This window comes from Centrocercus urophasianus, unplaced genomic scaffold, assembly GCF_019232065.1.
Source record: "Centrocercus urophasianus isolate 14NV4802_14NV808 unplaced genomic scaffold, USGS_Curo_1.0 seq_32, whole genome shotgun sequence".
Taxonomy (NCBI): Eukaryota; Metazoa; Chordata; class Aves; order Galliformes; family Phasianidae; genus Centrocercus; species Centrocercus urophasianus.
In genome coordinates this window covers 7808023-7827129 of record NW_024884889.1, presented here as the reverse complement: position 1 = coordinate 7827129, position 19107 = coordinate 7808023, and the positions used below count along the sequence as shown (strand labels likewise).

The 19107-nt window shown below is 36.3% G+C and overlaps 1 long non-coding RNA gene across 1 annotated transcript in view; it reads left to right on the top strand.

The window, feature by feature from the left end:
- The window catches only part of LOC122166244, a 55377-nt gene that overhangs the window by 9226 nt on the left and 27044 nt on the right, over positions 1-19107 (top strand). Inside the window, exon 4 of the long non-coding RNA XR_006170744.1 lies at positions 14283-14344. This is a non-coding gene — a long non-coding RNA (uncharacterized LOC122166244). The remainder of the gene's footprint in view (positions 1-14282; positions 14345-19107) is intronic.

Sequence of the window (19107 nt, the reverse complement as noted above, 5' to 3'; positions counted from 1 at the left end):
AATTTGATGAAATTACACCAGGTACTAATCTGAGCAAAAGCCTTCTGGCTTGAGATCAGCGTGATAAAAGGAGCTGAAATAAGGTAACTGGCAGTTCAGATTACAGGATAGCACTGAAAGTGAAATCCTAGATACCAGTTTTAAATTGCCACATATGACTTATGAATCTACTGCTGGTCATTAAATGAGAAAGAAGAACTTAGTAGAGAAAGTCTATTTTGGATATACAAAAATCTTTGACCTTGCTGCATTATTCACTCTTTGAAATTGAGAAACTCAAATGTATTACATTATATATAGGCCACTCTTTAAATTTTTATCAGTACTTTTCTCCCAATGTTATTTTAAAGTCAACACTGCCAAGAAAGCCATTTGTTACTAATGATCAGGATCAGTGCTACTGAATATGCTGTGCTGTAACTGAATGCTGTTAAAAGTATTGTTTGAGTGACTATTGCTTACTGCTGTTTTATGAAATGTTCAGAAGTTATTTTCCTCGGGGAAAAAGCAATTACTAAAAACCAAGTTTTAGCTATGCAGGATAAAGGAAGAAAATACAGTCTATGTGATGAAAGTGAAATGCCCGTTATACAAACTGGTCGTGATGTCAGGGTTAATTGCTATGAGTGAGTAGTTGTACAGTCACAGTGAAAACAGTGTCAGAATTAATGGCACAGTTGACCTCTTACTGCAATGTAAACCAGAATTACTTTTCAGACATGTGCACGACTATGATTCCTTCTTGGCAGAGAAGGACCTGGGGGTCCTGATGGACGAGAGACTGAACATGAGCCAGCAGTGCGCTCTGGCAGCTCGAAAGGCAAATGGGATCCTGGGCTCCATCAGGAGAGGGGTGGTCAGCAGGGACAGGGAGGTGATCGTCCCTCTCTACTCGGCTCTTGTGAGGCCCCATCTGGAGTACTGTGTCCAGGTGTGGAGCCCTCAGTACAAGAAAGACATTGAGATTTTGGAAAGGGTCCAAAGGAGGGCGACTAAGATGATCAGGGGGCTGGAGCACCTCCCCTATGAGGACAGGCTGAGGGAGTTGGGCTTGTTCAGCCTGGAGAAGAGAAGCTGCGGGGTGACCTCATTGCAGCCTATCAATACCTGAAGGGAACCTACACCCAGGAGGGGAGTAAACTCTTCAAAAGGGCTGACAACAGCAGGACTAGGGGAAATGGATCCAAGTTGAGGGAGGGAAGATTTAGGTTGGATGTTAGGGGGAAGTTCTATACAAGGAGAGTGGTTAGGCCCTGGAACGGGCTGCCCAGGGAGGTTGTGGATGCCCCGTCCTTGGACGTGTTCAAGGCCAGGTTGGACGGGGTCCTGGGCAACCTGATCTCAATGTGTGTGTTTGGTGGCCCTGCTAGGCGGGGGGGTTGGAGCTACATGATCCTTGAGGTCCCTTCCAACCCGGGTGATTCTGTGATAAAGGCCAAGTTTCCTGTCCTTCTTGCTGCTATTGTTGGAATGAAAATGAATATCCTGATTGTTGGTACTTCTGTGCAGGGCTAGAAAGAGATGTGTTCATTTTTATAAGTTCATTTTTTAAAGTACAATTCATTAAAATATGTCATAATTGCCTGTAATTGTGTTGTTTGTAGTCTGAACGTTACTGAACACAAAACAAAACAACAAAAACAACAAAAAAAGCATACTGCATTTTCGTTATTTTTCTATTTGAGATATGAAATCGGAAATGGAGTCAGATTTCTTATATATAATAATGTAACTGTCATAAACTTTGAAAATTTAAACAGCGTTTAATGTTTCATCTCTTATTTGAACAAGGATTCACATTAGCATTGGATTTTTAACTTTTCTATCTAGGCCTAAGCTGTTCTTCTGAAGTATGAATATCTTTGCAGCATTACATGGCTGTGAAATCTCCCTGATAATCTCCAGCTCTTTCCTGTCTTTCAGAGCAGTCACATGAGAGCACATGGAAACTGTGACCAGTGGAAGAATGTAGCTAATGACAGGAGAACAGTGGGCAAGACTTATGTTAATATGACTTCAAACAATATCAAGTTGTCATTTAAAATCTTTCTCTACTGCCAGTAGGTTCAGCAAGAGTAAAGGACTATGAGTGGTACACCAAACTTGAACTATAAGCAGCCTTCTCCCACTCAAAAATATCATACTTTAGCCTCCATTCTCCAAAAGATGCAGTCTTTCCTCAAATAGTTAACATCCTCATTATATAAGACTTCTCTTACACACCTGTCATGAAATATTAAGTGCATACACCAAAATATAAACTAAGGAGGACTAAGTATGCAAATAGACCTGTAAACGGCAAGTTTAATTTATTTTGCTTCCTCACATCTTCAAAAAAAGTGAAGTAATGGGTTTATTTCTTTATGAGCTCAAGCACAAAGGTATTAAAATAACTACCTTTCAATTACCCAATTAAATATACTTAATTTCAAATATCATTTCATAAACTGTAGTAATTGTTCAAACTAGTAAATTTCACAAAAGGCTCTCTGAACAATTCTAACTTTTTCAGAGTAGAATTTTGGTCTGGACAATTCTGAAAAAGCAGCATAAATTTACTTCATGTTCACTAATTCTTTGGGGCCTAATATGCACAGAATCTAATTATTAATGTAGTCTCTATACATCTGTGCAGAACAGCAGCTACTAATGGGCTACCAAAATTGCTTGAGATGTTTTTACAGTAACCACAGGCAGATGGTCAATAACATTTTCTGCATTATAACAAATTTGGCTTATAATATGTAATCAAACACGAGTATATTTAGTGATAAAGTGATTTTGTGATCAGATAAAGATGACAGAAAAAAATGGTAGGCAATTCTGATCTCAGTAATTGATGAAGCCAAAGTTAATCTGGATTTATACCAGGATGGTACCACAGTTCTCCTTCTTAACAGTTATGATGAGAATTAGTGTCTCAGTTCTCAAGCTTGACAAGGTGTCACGGATGTGTTTCACACATCAGTCAGAAAGCAAAATTAAACTTATACTCTCAAAGTAAGCAGTGTATGTAGAAAGGAAGAAAAGGAGCGCTCTGGCCCTGTAACACAGCAGAGTTGGGATTTTCTTAAATTTTTCCTCTAGGAAGATTCTGGATAAAGGGTGAAATGGGGAACTGAAATGGCGAACTGAAATGGCTTGGCCTCTTTTGAGTTTATATCAGTGTTTTCAAACAGAAATAAGTCAAAATGGTAGTGCAAGGAGATATTATAACACTGGTTCTTGGTTGAATGTGACATCTCATTTAAGTCAAAAACAAAATATCTACCATGAGACTTGGATAAATTTAGAGTCTTAGTAAAACTTGAGTAGCTAACGGACTTCAATCCATCAAGAGCTCGACTGGTGCTAATGGCAATCTCACTGAGTAATTACATCCAGGGGGTTAAAATCTATTTCAGTGATGCCTTCGGTTTAATGGAATTGATCTTGACCCTTTTCTTGCAGATATCCCTGCACTGAATTAGATATAAGCTCACTACAATTCTTGGTGTATGCTTTACTTAATTCTCTAGCAAAGCATACACCTCTGATAATACACTTGATGCAGTACAGTACGTGTAAAGACAGGCTGTTCTGATTCAATAAGTTGCAGAAAGGCAAACATAAATAACTTCTCTGTGTGTGCGTAAACATCTGCCTTCCTTCCAGTAAAATCTTTGCTTCAGAACCTGAGGACACATAAATCTGCCTACCTCCATGAAGGTCTGCCTGATTTACAGCTTGTCCTTATTGGATAACTTCTCACTTTACTTGTCACTTGACTGATTTGTGTAGAGGAGACCTAAGGCACCTAAATACTGTGGGCAAATGTGACTCCCCAAGTTGTACTTAACAGCTGTTCTCGGTGCTGGATGTGAGTTCTTATTGAATATTTCATTAATTTCCTTGGGTATGCAATAGATATGTACAAAAAAAGAAAAAGGAAATTTTTCTTGAATAGAGTTGTTGACAAAAGATACTGCTTTTTTTAAAGAAAAAGTCAGGGGCGCATCTCATAGGCTTTACCTTTCTCTATACGGACAGTTTTTTGCTTTCAAAAAGCCTCTCTCTGATTCATGCCACATTTAATTAAGTACAGCTAAACAACTATTGCTGAATATGCTGTACTTCAGGGGAAAAAATAAATCAGTGAAATGGTTCCTTATGAAACTAGCAGAGCAGGGTAAGGCTTGTCTGTACATTGTACACTAATAGAGCCTATAAAGTGTGAAATACACATATTAATATTTTTCCTGGAATGTTTCATTACAATATCTTTTATTTTCTTTTAAAATGATTGAGGTAAAATGAAATAAATGCTGTTTAATTTACATTATGCCTAGATTTATTAGGATGCTCCATCCTATTTCTAATCTAGTTCTCTAGTATAGAAAATACCTTCTGTGATTTATGTGCCCGTGTTAAAGGTAGCAGTTGTAGAAAATGTATTTATTTGTCAATTAATGTTTTTTATTCTGTGAGTAAAATGGGAAAAGGAATAACATATGGCAGAAATTTAAAATTATCCTGTGATCCCACTAACAAATATTGCCCTAACGTGTAGAATCCAAGGCAGACAGTTTTCCTACAGATTTCTCAGGATGGTTTTCAATTTGGAGTCTGGGAAGGTTTAAGGTCATACTGCAGCCTTTCTCTAAGGAAGGGTACTTAGAGGACCTTCTCCTCTACCTGGGTGTCTAGTTTCTTGAAACCTGCAGACATGCAATTATTTTTGGAGGCCGTGTCACCTCTCTCAATTTCTTCTGAAATTCTTCAGTACACACAGAAGTGATTGAAGACACATTCTGGTATAGACCATAGCATAGAGAAAGTTACCAAATTGGCTTTTCTTCCACGGGAAATGAGCTGAAGTAGATGTACATGAGGTGTTTATGTTATAGTCACAATTGTTTATATTTTGAATGCACCATGTAACTTATTAACTGGTTTAATTGATTGCATTTTATTTCTTTTTTGAGACCTGTTACTATTCTTGCCAAGGTTGTTGTTTTTCTAAGAAAAAATTGATGTTACTATCATTACATGGAATCTAAAGGTCATTCTTTTCAGACTGAAAGTTGATGAAATCAATTTCCAGTCTCTGCTTGGTAACAGAAGCAAGATCATCAAGAGACAGAAAAAAACATAATCTGACTTTCACCATTTCAGAGTTCTCTGAGTTATCTCAGACACATTCTTCATAAATCACTTTAGTAAGAGCTCAGAAATGGTGTGAGATTTGCAACAGACTCAATTCAAATAACTCAGCCAACAGGCCACCCTCAACTTAGAATATATGCACATACATACATAAATATATGTTTGTTTTATGGGAGTGTAAAACAGTAACTTTTTAGTAACAGTGTTTGATTACTTTTCTTGTAGACTATGATAAGCTTCCTTAAAAGTGATATATTAATGAGCTATTATTGTGATAAGAAGAAGAAGGATTCTGCATCACAGTGAGCTTTCACTTAGCTAATTTGCACCAGCTGAGGTAACCCACAGTTGCCACTGCTGAAATGATCTACTCACTGTGCTCACAGCCACTGTTTAGTCTCCATAAGTGTTCAGCCAGTATTGATGAATGTCAGTGGGTGTCATTTTTCCATGTGGCAGAATTTCAGTGTGCATCTTTTCTCCATTCTCACTCTTGTGCCGGACACCATTTTGTCAGATTGCCCCTCTGCTGCCACCTGTCTCACAGCAACTCAGTACAACAGAATATTGGTGGGAAGGTTCCATCTCTACTACCATACAACCACCTGCTTCTGACATCATGGCCAAACATAAAAAAAAGAATAAAAATTGTGATAATAATTACACGTTCTGCATTAGAGAGTTTTCCAGGCAAGGGCTGTTGTCCATTGCTTTCTCTAGCCTTCTTGTCTTGTTTTCTGGCCAATGAAACATGTGAGGGTAGCATTTGAAGTCAGACTGAAAACACTGTCCTTTACAACACAGTAAATAGAATTTTTGCCATACCTATTTTAAGTTGATAGGCTTTGTATTGACCTGACAGGACTTGGACCTTAGATGATTGACGTTTCTTTTAAAAAATTCTAGCAGGTGGCTCTTGCTTATCTTTTGAAATTCAAGCTCTGTGAATACCATATATCATGAAAGTTTGATGTGTCCGTGGAGTAGATTATAATGTCTAGCAAACCAGTCAAAGTATCAGTCTACCACACAGCAGCCTTTTACACCAGCTGATGTGATGGGAGGATGCTGTGTGGCTTTTAAACTTCATCTGAAAACTAGTGAAGAGGAAGAAAACTATGTTGAAAAAACATTTAAAAGTTGATCCAAGTGGACCCAAGAATGAAGACAAATAGGGCCCTGTCACCAACACTGTTCTGCTCTTGCTGAATTATCATGAATGCTGATAACTCATGGTGACATTCCAGGACTTCTAAGTGGGAAGAATGGGAATCAGAGGCCTTTAGACTTAAGAGGACGCTGGAAGGGTGAGCATACCATGAAAAAGTTGTTGGTGTTAGTAAGTTTTCTTTTATGACACTTTTAGGGACTTTCCAGTTAAACAACTATCGCTCTCACCATAGCTGACCTAATGATAACTGTTATATTTTAGTTGGATAATTGGGATGGTAACTGAGATAACACTAATAGAGTGTGTACTACTTTTGGGGAAAAAAAAAAAAAAAAAAAAGACACTTTTTGTTAAGCTCTTGTGGAGACAACACTATGCAGGGTCAAGAGAAAACATGTTTCTCTCTTCCACTTTCTCCCACACCAACATTTGGAGCACAGTGAACAGTTATGAAAGCTATGGGTCAACTGGATCATACAGCAGCAAGTGGCATGAGAAATCCCAAAGCCTGGTAGAGACTTCAGTGTAACCAAGGAGGGAGGTACAGTTCTTGTTGTCAGAGGGGCCTCCTGGAGTGGGCAGTGTGATTTAGTTGTTTGCAGAAGAAGTAGATTAAGATAAATGGGATGCATCTAAAAAGATTTTGGAGACATTTGTATTCTGCGTCCAATAATTAGAAAAAGCATAGCAGGTGCTTATCAGTAATTGGCTTATCAGGGTCTTATTGATCCTGAAGAGGCACTAAATAGTCTATTTAACACAGTATTTATGGCTCTCAGTTGATATTTCATCTTTTTTCGAACCAATGCAGGCTGTTCACATTCAAAATACTGTGTGACAAGAATTTTCTATAGCATTACTATGTGTAGTGCAAAGAAATATCTGTGTTGTTGAAACTCACTTTGGTTTCATTATTATATACATCATTATTGTATTACTCCTTAATTTTCTTTGCTTATCCCCAAGGTATTTACTCCAAGAGTTGTATAAATGTTGCTCCTAGATTCTAGATCATTGTTGCAGTTCTTCAGTTTTCTCTTCTTCATCTTAGTTTGCAAAATATGTATAAGGCATGGTTTATGCACTTAGATATTAATAATCTGTTTTATTCAGTTTTTTCTTCTTTTTGATTCCTAGCGTTTAGTTTGATTTTCTGACAGTGATATGTGTTGAGCTGATAGTTGTTCCTTAATGATAATTCTCCAAGAATTAAGAATAATTAATAATAACTCCAAGATCATCATTTTAGACAAGCTAAAAATTCCACTCCCTCAGCACCCTGCTCACCCTGAACAATATTATCTGTTTATTAATGCTGAATTTGATATGCTATTACTTAGTTTATCAACGTAACAAAATCTTCCTTCAGTTTTGCATAGGAATTCTTATTCTTATCTCAGGTATCTTCTCAGGTTTGAGAATCTTCTCCATTTCCATGTGCAGACTTCATTTGCTGCTTCCAAATGATACAGGAAAGCATTGAACAAGCTGCATCACAGCACAGGTTCCTGTGACTTCCCCTCCTCACTTCACTACGAAGAAAAAACATTTTTTACTTTTGTTTCTGTTATGAATAGAACCAAATATTGTCCTTTTCTTTCCTTTTCTTCTCATAGGTACTTATCCTCCCTAACTGTTGTGAAAGACTTTTAGAAATTCATGTGAACAGTGTGAATTAGGATTACTTTTATTCTCATCATCTTTGAGTCCTTAAGACAATCCCAGTGGCTTTTTGTGGCAATGTTGCACTCTGCAAAAGGCAGGCCAATTTATATCCATGAGACATTATATTTCTCTAAGCCTATTAATATTTTTAAATCCTCTACTGACTCAGTCACAGGCATCCAACTGTTTTTTAGTTTTCCATATCCTCTCTGAAAAAAAAAGATTAATCACATATACTGCTTTAGAGTCCTTGAGACCGAAAGGTTCTTAAATTCTTGTGCTCCCCTTATTTTATCTTTAAATTTATGTAGGAATTTGACCTTTTCTTGAAAACTCCTTTTACACGTCTTAACCTCTTGAATTTTCTATGTCTAAGGAGAATTTTGCATTCACAGGGTTTTGTTTTAGGAATCCATGATCCTTCAAACATGCCCAGTTCCATTTGTCAAGCCTCCTCACACCACCATCTGTTCTTACAATTGTTTTTCATGGTGTGTAATGCATCCTAACTATTTAATCAGTCCTCTAGGTGGAGAAGGAGCAACAAGTGCAGCAGTCAGTGTTATTTATCTTTTTAAAGGACATACATTTCAATTCCTTTCTGTAAAATTATTGTTCAAAGACACGTTTCTGAGAAGCATGCATCCGTGTCTGCAAGTCTTGCCAACACAAAATCTGAAAGTGGGCAAATATGAGCTGCATCCTGCAGGTTGTATTCAGTTTTTACAAAAAAAAAAAAAGTTCAAAATTAGATGCCGTAGATGTTGATGTACCTAAGGTATTTCCTTAATCTATGTGCCTGTGAACTCCTAGAAACCCATCTGTCTAGTTTGGCTTATATAGATGTGCTTGAATCTTTCTAACCAGAGTGTGTTTATAAATGCTGTTCTAGAAAACTTCACTCTGCCTAGAAAAATGTCCAGCCTTCCTGCTGAAGGGAACACACTTATTCACTAACATATGTAACTGTCACACAACCAGTCTTATAGATTAGTGGGGAAGGAGCTTTTCGTGCTATGATCTTTCTAAAAGGTTTTAACTTGAAACCTTCTCTTGAAAAATACATAAATTGAGGCACTATCATTATTCATCTTGAGATGTGGCAAAGTTTGATGTAGAAAGAATAAATATGTGGATTTTTTCAAAAGGCTTAGAAGAGTTAATCTTTCAGCACACTTGGATTAACCATAGCCCTAGTGCAGCTAGATTCCCTTATTTTGACAACATTCATATCCAAGTAACATTACACTTTGAATCACTGAGCTAGACTACAAAAATAATTCATTTTTTTTTTAGAAAGTCAAACTGTATATAACATTGACTTCTTAGACAAGTAGGAAAGCACGGAATTTGCTTTTCCTCTGCCTCTTGAAACAACAAATAGTAGGAGAGGAAGCTAAATGGAAACAAGGAGGAGGACACACTGCAATATTCTTCCCTGAGTTCCACCTGTACCCTTTTCTCTGAAGTAGTAAAAGTCCCCTAAACTCACAAGGCCCAAATGAAATTTGAAGATGTATTTTTGAAGCACAAAGCTTCAAAAAAAGCTTCCTGATTCCAAGTAAAATGAAATGAAGAAGGTATTTTAAATGATGTCATAATTACACATAAATAGTTACAATAGCGTACCTACAGGCAACGTCTACGAGACAGGAGTCAGCAAAATAAAGTCTAGTTTTCTCATTTGATTAATTTGGATTATAGATACTACAGTAACTACTGGCATTTTGCAAGAAGTGACATATTCTTAACGAATAACTTGATTTAGTAAATGAGAAAGTTCACATTCACCTCATGTTTTCAGTGTCTCGGTCTTGAAAAAATTTTGGCTAGGATTTTCCTGACAGCTTTGAGCTGAGTTGTTTAGGTGACTGAATGCCTGTAATTGCAAAGGAATGTTTGAAATTGAGGTAATTATATAAAATAATAACTGTTATTATTTCACATATAGAAGTGGTGGCATTTTAACTATCTTAAAACCATCTATAAAAATATCTTCCAGAATGAATGAATTGAAGCAGAATTTCAGCAGTACGATTGATATTTAAGCCTCTGAAAAGAAGTGTTTGTAATGGAAATGCTGACACATTAGCAATGAAAGTATGTGTACTCACAATGAGGAGTTTGATAATGGGTCTGATAATGAGTTACTAACTTTTTTTTGTGCAGTACAAGACATGGCTAATTTATATAATTTATGTAACTTCAGATTAGCATGTGCATTTATTCAGTTGTTAAAATTCACTTACAATTGTTTTAGCTTTCTAAAATAAGGCAAGTTTCTATTCCAAGGTTATAATGGACTTGCTAATGGACTATTGACTACTGTTTCTTATCATCCATCTTCTGGTGGAAAGCTGTTCATTACTTTTCACTTAAAATTCCCCCTACTTTTCTTTTTTTATTAGGAATTCATTGTATTTGCAGTTGAAGACAGTAATAGCCAGTGTTTAAGAAATTTATTTACTGTATGTTATTAAACAGCAATTTCAAGTATCCTTTGCATGCTTTCTCAAGTTGAGATTTAACAACGATATGTAGACTATCTCCAGACTTGAAATTTGAGTGCTGTCATCTCAACTGATAGATCGGTTTTGTATTAGACTTTCTTTAGAAGAGGTTTGGTATATTGGCATTTCCCACTGACATGAATTGGTTTTGTGAAAACATTGAGCAGAAAGAGTGATTTTTATCATAAGCATCTGCATTTGGATTCCTGAGTTTTTAAAATAGAAACTATGGGCAGCGTAATAGCTTCAAACAGAGGAAGATTGCAAGATTTTAGTTTCGTTAAATTCAGAAGCAGAAACAGCTTTAAACATTGATTTCTCCACCTTCTAAGGCCCTTGGTATAGCTCAGCTTTTACTGAAACCACACCTCATTCTATTTCCTGAGCAGCCTCAGTAAGTCTGAGACACCTTGCAGGCAAGTCTATGGGTATATCACTTGTAGCTAATGTGAGGCTGTACATTTCTAAGTGACTTTTTAAATGAACTGCATCTCTCTTTAGTCAAAACCTCCATTCCTTAAAACATAACTCTTTGTAAATTCAAGTGCCTGAAATCCTCACATGGAGTATCAATACATGACAGAACAAGGAAATGAGGCACCTTTATTGTGATAAATGTAATCCTCATAAATATATTAATTTATTACCAGAGAACATCACTGGAAAACTTTTGCATCCCACGCTGTATTCTGCTTAGATTATACTTTAACTTTCTACTGAGCAAATTTCAACAGTGCTTCAAATGAAAAGATGTCAGGAAAAATAAAGGACAGAGCATTATTGGTTTCAATCAGTTAGAGGATCCTTTCCGTGTAGAGAAATTCCCCAGATTTGTAGACAGAGTGTAGAACCAATAACGAAACTGAAGGAAGCAAGTTTAAAGTTGCCATTATCCTGTGGTCTTTTGATAAAGAAAATTCCTGGTTTCTGACACCTCTGTTCCCATGGCAATCTTCAGCATCTCAAAGTTAAAAGCAAAATGCTTTGGAAATACTATTTATGTGTGAGTATCCAACTACAAGATATTCTTTGTAGTGAATGAGTTTTTCTTTGTTACAGCTTTTGCATTCCTACTGAGTTTTCTACTGTAACAAGTAAGAGCCTGACATATTGCACAAAAAAGGAACTCACTAAGTGGAGTGTTTTTTTCTTTTCATTTGCTGTATAATGTTCTTCTATGACTGTTCAGAGGTCTTTCAACCTGCATGGTCTGTTCAGTTTTTCTCTGCTTCCTCAGACTTTTTTTTTCTGGTTAGAGAACAGTAAAGGAGTCACAATGTACTATAAAAGAAAATTCCTTAGGATCAATTACTCGTAATCAAGTAATTCTAGTCAATACTGAGAAACAGATTCAACAGGTGGTTTCTATATGCTACTTAATGTGCAGTGACTACTGGAGAAACGCTGAAATGATCTTAAGATCTGTGTTCAAATCTTTCAATATTAGTAGATATAACCACTTCCTGTTTGCACGCCATTATGAGTCCACTTCAAAAGCTCATGTGTGACACATAAATATAAAATTTGCAAATACATGTATAAATAGCAAGAGCAAACAGAATTAGGCATGTGATTAAGAGTTTATTTGAAGACTTGAATTTGTCTTTAAGTCAGTGATTATTTGCAACGTGAATTTTTACTAGCTGCAGAGACAGAAGGCCAAGTATTCAATGTGGACTAAATCTGCCTTCAGACACTTCTTGTTTTTAAGAAGTGCAGTATTGCTAAAATGTGTCATTTTACCTGCACTCCATTTATCATAGCTGTTGATACATGTTTGATCACTTACTCCCCAGTGAGCCAAAATCATCAGGATGCCACTTTGAAATGCATAGCTTGCTGCTCTTTATGGAGATCTTATTTCAGAACTCTAACATACCTCCTCCATATAAAATGATATTTACAGCTGATTCAAACAATGTTATTTGATGTTCCTGAGGTCAGTTCGTTGGGATCATTATGTCTTACTGACTCAACAGCCCATAAGATTTCCTAGCACCCCAGTACTTTTTATTCCTAGTCTGTGGGCTTTGTTACCAAAGAGAAGTACTTGTTAAAATGATAAACAGTACATTACAATGTACAGTGCCTGATATAATGGCACAGTGACACCTTAATTTAACTTAGAAAGATTCAAACCTCACAATTTCAGGAGAAATTACTGAGACAGTCTGAAGAAAACTGGAAGCAGTGCTGGATTCTGGTGCAATAGAAACATATGATTTTAGTATCTGAGACCATTCTGGACTGCATTATAGTGTACCTCTGGAAATAGGTAGCAAATACTGTAAAGTCTCATTTTTAAAATTTGTTTTCTGGAATTTTGGAATTCTGGAATGCTGGATTCAGCATTTACACATATGCACTCATCTAGTCTTCATTATTATATAGCAAAAGGTGTTTTTTGTGTGTGCGTGCATGGTTTTTCTTGTTGTTGTTTTTTTGTAGACCTCAGTCTTCACATGAAGATGTTTTTTTGACTTAATCCTTGTGGGTTTTTTTTGAAAAAGATATCCTAACATCTGATGTTAAGTGCCTATTTGCCTATGTATATCTCCCACTTTGGCCATATTTGGGCACACTAAAAGGCTTTGTTTTGAAAGGCTGGATGGCTTGGTCAACACTTGACTAAATCCAACTAAGAGATTCTCTGGCATTCCTTGTAAGCCATGTGATAGCATATACTCATACAGGGCATAGCACATAAAAATAAGCATATTTTGGAAAGGAAAACAAGGGGAAAGCTGCATAGGAGAAAGATGTTTGCTTACCTCATGTCTTGAAGATTTGGAATACAAAAAAAAAAAAAACAGAGAAAGAGGAAGGTATGTATGGCATCAATTAGATGAGGAAGTCTGGCTCCTCTGTGCACTAATCAACAAAGAATCACAATACTTATGGCACTAGAATTTACTGCTGTTCTAAGTAGTAAGCTGTCCTGTACCCTTGCTTTATTGTATATTAAGTTTGTCACTAATGTCTGAGCACTACTCACCATGCAGAACTGACTAAGCCTGATGGAGAGTCTAAGAAAACAAGGAAATAATTCAAGATTGTCCTTGTCTGCACTTGGTGTTTAGAAGTTTTTAGCACAGCACCTTCAAGGTTCACTTTCTCACTTGATCGACCTGTATGAGCAGGTAGTACAGTAGCAGTGTCACCTCAAAACATCCTTAAAAACAGTTCTTTAAGGATTGAACATAGAAGTTTGATTTTATGGAAATAACTGGATGTGCCCTGCAAATGTTCCTTAGGCTATATTGCATTGCTTTATTATTTAAGTGCTTTTACAGTATATACAGTTTTTAAAATTTGTCTTATTTTCTAATAATCATCATCCCATTCATCTTCACTTACGCTACATATTTGTTCCCAACAAAAATTAAAGTACTTTGCTCATTGGAATATTAACAAAATAATTATAACTGGTACCATGTTTAATTGAAACAACATCAAATTCTCTAATCTATGATATGGCATAGAAAATATTTTTTAATTCATGTGCTGGAAAAACTAATGATGTGCATCAGGTATGTAGAGCACTGAACACAAAAACAATTTTGAGAATCTTTCAAGTCCCCTATTGAAATAGTTATGATTCATATTTTAATGACCCACTTTCACCCACTATTTTCTTCTATGTATTTTTACCTGAAGGAGGTAAATCTTACTTGCTTTATTGCTTGTGTTTTTCTACATCTCTACTAACCCAGTTTTTACAAGCTTTAAAGATTTTTACTGTCTGTGGATGATGCACTCCTTCTCACCTCTGCGAACTTTCATTTACACAGTGATACATGAAGACAGCAGACTTGTTGAAGTGCAGAGAACAGGACTCTGTGGTACACTTGAGGTAAGCTCTTCATCTTATATCATGTTAAGTTCAGGCAAACCCACTTTTTAAGAAATGTGGTTCATGTTTCCTCTGGGATTGCAGACCAAGGAAGTACTAGAGAATTTTATTTGCACGAAACAGTACCTAGAGTGTATGAGGTGTATGAGCCAGGTATTTCTCCTGAAGTATTTCAGGTTATATATATATGTATATATATATGTTTGGTCTATAAATACAACTTTCATCATAAACTTTGTTATACCCTGTCTAGCAGACCATTTTCTCATCATAGCATATTATTCTGCAGACAATGGGGAATAAAATGTATGCTACCAAGGGAGATAGGAGAGGAAAAAGGAGTAATAAAATCAGTACTCCAAACAAGATTCATTTCCAAGATCCATGTACAGATAAAGATCTAAAAGTTTTTCAGCTAGAGAAGGGAATGTTTCTACCAACACTTAGCTGGTCATTCTTAGTTGGTTTCCTGACCATTATACAGAAGAGCCTCTATGGAGGTATGTGGCAAAAGAAGGCAGTGACAGTGCCTTCTACTGAGAAAAGCACTATGGGAGCAATAGAAGACAAGAAGAAAAAGTGCCTTCCAATGACTTCCAATGATCAGTGACAGATCAAGTGAAATATAACCTCAACCCAGAGAGATACTTCTCCCTCAGCTGCTAACCCTTAAATGAGGGCGAGGAGGGGCAGACCCCAGGATTTGATTTCCAGATAAAAACATGGCACAAGGCAAAGAAAGTGCAGCATAAAGTGGGCCTGGAGAAATACCTTTTACCTAGACTTCCAAGCAGCTTCATCTGTTTGGCCACTTGCCTCCAATAAATCAGAGCTCTGAGCTGTATCAAAATTCATGAACCTCTGTTCCCGTTGACCTGGCTGTAGACTGAAGGCTTTTTAAAGCAATTGTTTCAGAAATTTGGTTTACTATGTTTATTCTTTTAAAATGATTATGGTTAAAAACAGATCAGAAGCTTTAGATCATTTTAAAAATGCAACTGCGTGTATTGTCTGTTCTGTGATGAGAGGGTGTAAATCCTGTCCAGGAAAGTAAAAATGTATTGAAATAAGGATATTCAGTGCAAGAAGTGGACTACTCAAGACATTTGGATGTCAAACACTGAGGTAATAGAGCAATTCCATGGAAAGTCTGCAAAGCATTTTCTGTTATCTATGAAACCAAACTTCTCCTTCAAATCCCTGAAGACCAACATTTTTATATCTCCTGTGGTGACACTGCTGCTTCTCTTCTCTCAGAATCTGGTGTACAGCTTCATGACTGACAAATGCAAAAGAAAGATGCCAGAGGCATATTTGCTGCTGAAAGATGAAATCTGTGATTTCATATTTGAACTGTCAGCTGTGAGAAGTTTGTAGGTTACCCCACTCAGCTGCAGTATCTGGACAGAAAATACAGACATTGTACTACTCACATAGACTTCAGTATACCAAAAAAAAAAAGCAACTGAAAGTCTATAACAATAGATTGATAGCTGTATTTGTCACAAATCACCATATAGAGTGTTAATTTCTTAAGATATCTAAATAACTAAAAATCAGAATGTAGCAATGACTGTCAAGTTGCTTTGAACTGCCACCCATGAATTAAAAACATCAAAAAGGTTGATGAAGGATACTGAAAAAAAACATCCCCAGAAAGGAGCTATTTTCAGAATACGGTTACTTGAGTTACAGTTCTGATTTTTCCAAGCATTTTATCTATGACATAGATCTCTTTACAATTATGCTGAGATTATTTTATTTTTTGTAACTTCAATACTTGCTTCTGCATTCTATGCTAGTCCAGCAGCAAGGACAGTGTGGCCTCATAGCATGTCTGTCTGTCTCCAGATCTGTGTACCTGTTCTTTTCACCACTCTTTCTTGCTGCCAATGCAGATGAGACGGTACGTCTGAGACATTGCTTCCATGCTACAAGAATCTTTCAGCTCAAGCAGCAATGTATCATGTCTACTCTTTCTTATTCTTAGTAAGAAGTCACATCAAGAAAACATAAACAACCCTAGGAAAAAATTCAGCTACCAGAAAGCCAGAAGTACTTATGATAACAAAGACCTGCCTTTGAGAAAAGGTGCTCTTCAAGTAGGCATAATGACAAATAACCTCAAGCAAATACACATTAGGCAAGATAATAAGGCTACAATTATTCTGTTGCTCCCAAGTATTAGCGTTGTCAGAGATGTCACTCTTTGAGTTTCCTAACACCTGAAGTACTTGTGCATCTGATCTTAATGAGCTCAGTAGTACAAAAAAGCTGTATGGCCACGGGTTACACAAGTTAGAATGAGTGAATTTTGTTGCTCTTGTTAGTTCTGATTAAAAAAAAACAAAAACAACAAAAATTATAGAGGTAGAAAGGATGTTAGCAGTCCTTCCTCATTCCCACTTTCCTGTTTTGTGCATGCAGGCATGCAGAAATGAGAGGCTTCATGCCAGCATAAAATATTACTCACTGAAGAATCTTTCTAATAAATAAATTAAATAATGAAGGGGTGGGAAGCTCCTTCACATTTATGAATAGGAAGTGAATCAGCAATGGCATGTTACTATTGATTTCATAATAATCTGCAGTAATTAATTAACTACTAGGTCAACTGGAAATCAGAAGTGAATTCTTTTGCACACACACACTCAGAAAAGTAACATTACCAGTGGAAGTACTAGAAGATTATTTTATTTCAAAGGCTTATACTGGGAAAATAAACCAGTTCCAAATAATTGTCTAGTATGGCTTTTCATGAAGGCTGTATGTGAAATGGACTTGCACAAGGAGTCTTTTCTTAGCAGAATGTTGTGTGTTTCTACCTGACTTCTTTATTTTCTTTGCTGAGTAGGCCATCCATTATTTTGACATGTTTTATGGTGAGTAAGAATCCTTGATTGCTTCTACATACCAAAAAAAAAAAAAAAAAAAAAAAAAAAGGAGGTTTCTTCAGTTTTCACATTAAAAAAAAACAAAAACCCAACCCTATCCTCAAAAATGTCAGAAGCCATTTAAATGTCATTGCTTGAGAAAGCACTCTGAAAATGCTCCAAAATGAGCTTTTCTGGAGATGTCAACTCTTGGAAAAAAAGTTAAAAAGTTTAAAAAATGTATCTGTCTAGCTACATTGTAATCAGTTTCATACAGGTTTTACTTGTATACGTAGGAGAAATAGATTGGATGAATACTCAAAGCTATACTGCTCCCAGAATGAAACAGATCTCACAGAGGTAAATTTACAGGTTACTTCATAAGTAAGATTAATTGGATTTATTTCAGCTTGGCAGTTTTCTCATTTGTAGAAACAGTGGATACAAAAATTGCTGGTTAGTTTGCTGGTTTTCTTTGCTGAAATTTCTAATGCACTGGCAAAAAATGTTGAAATATTTTAAGTTGTGTCACAGCTTTATCATTTCTGTTTTAAATTCATCTCTAGTACTCTGAAAGCCAAATACTGAACCTCTGCATTACCTTGTATATATCAAGATGGCATTTTGGAAAATTAAGAGAAAAAACAGAGTTCTTTCTGTACTGTGCCATATATTAGATATCATTATGGGGACCAGCAAAATTTTGAAGGGTTGTTTTTTACTGTTTAGATTAATAAATTTTGAACTCACTGCAAATATTTCAGATCCATTTCATATTTCTCCGATGTTCTTTGCTGGAGAAACTAAAGATCTTTTGTGAAATACTTTAACTGGAATATCCTTAGTGGTGGGCTGCTGCTGCTCCTAGAAGGGTAGTCTCAATTCATGAGTCTCTTATCTTTATTGATTAGTTAGTATGCAATCCCAATGATGAATTGCACTATCTACTAGAAAACAAGGAAAGAAATCAAAAATTACAAGATAACATGTTATACAGATTTGTATACATGTAAAAGCAAATATAATATTTTGAATAATTTTTTTTAAATCCAGTTCTTGTACAGATACCATTTCAGGGGTTGTTATAACTTAATGAGAAATATGAGAGATATTTAAGTATTTGTCTTTTATATCAATAATTCAATGTTTATCTTTAACGGTCTAAATTGAAAGAACTACTTCACCTTTCTATAACTCAAACTATACAAATCTTCATTTTTTGGGAGGGTTTTCTCTGAAATTTTTCCACTTTATGGGTGTTCTTCCTCAGATGTGAATGTAGATCTGGATGTGGTACTCTAACAGTGATGATCACCTCAGTAGCAAACACAGAAGTAGTGAATATAACCTTTCTTCTAATACCACAATGTATGTGAGAAGATAGATACTAAATAATGCCAGGCTTGATCAGCAGGCAATAGTCAATGTTATGACATTCAGGAAAGCCAAATGCTGGATCTTGCACTTGTGTCCATGCAGCAGTATGGACATGGGGGAGAGAAGCTGTAAAGTTATCTGGCAGAAAAAGGCATAGGGGTGCTTTCTGGCAACTGGCTGAACACAAGGCAGGAGTATGTCTTGATGGCCAAGAAGACCAACGGTAGCCTGGCCTTCATCAGAAATAGTGCAGTCAACAGGACTGGGAAAGTTGATCCTCTGTGTGCAGCACTGATGTGGCCCATCTGAAATATCATGACCAGTTTTGGACCCCTCACTACAAGAGGGATTTGAGTTACTTGAGCATATCCAGAGGAGTAACAAAGTTGATGAGTGGATTAAACAATAAGACATAAGAGAAGAAGCTGAGGGAACTGGAGCTATTTATTCCGAAGGAAGAGAGACAAAGGGGAGATCTCAATGCTTTCTGCAATTATCTGGCAGGAGGTAACA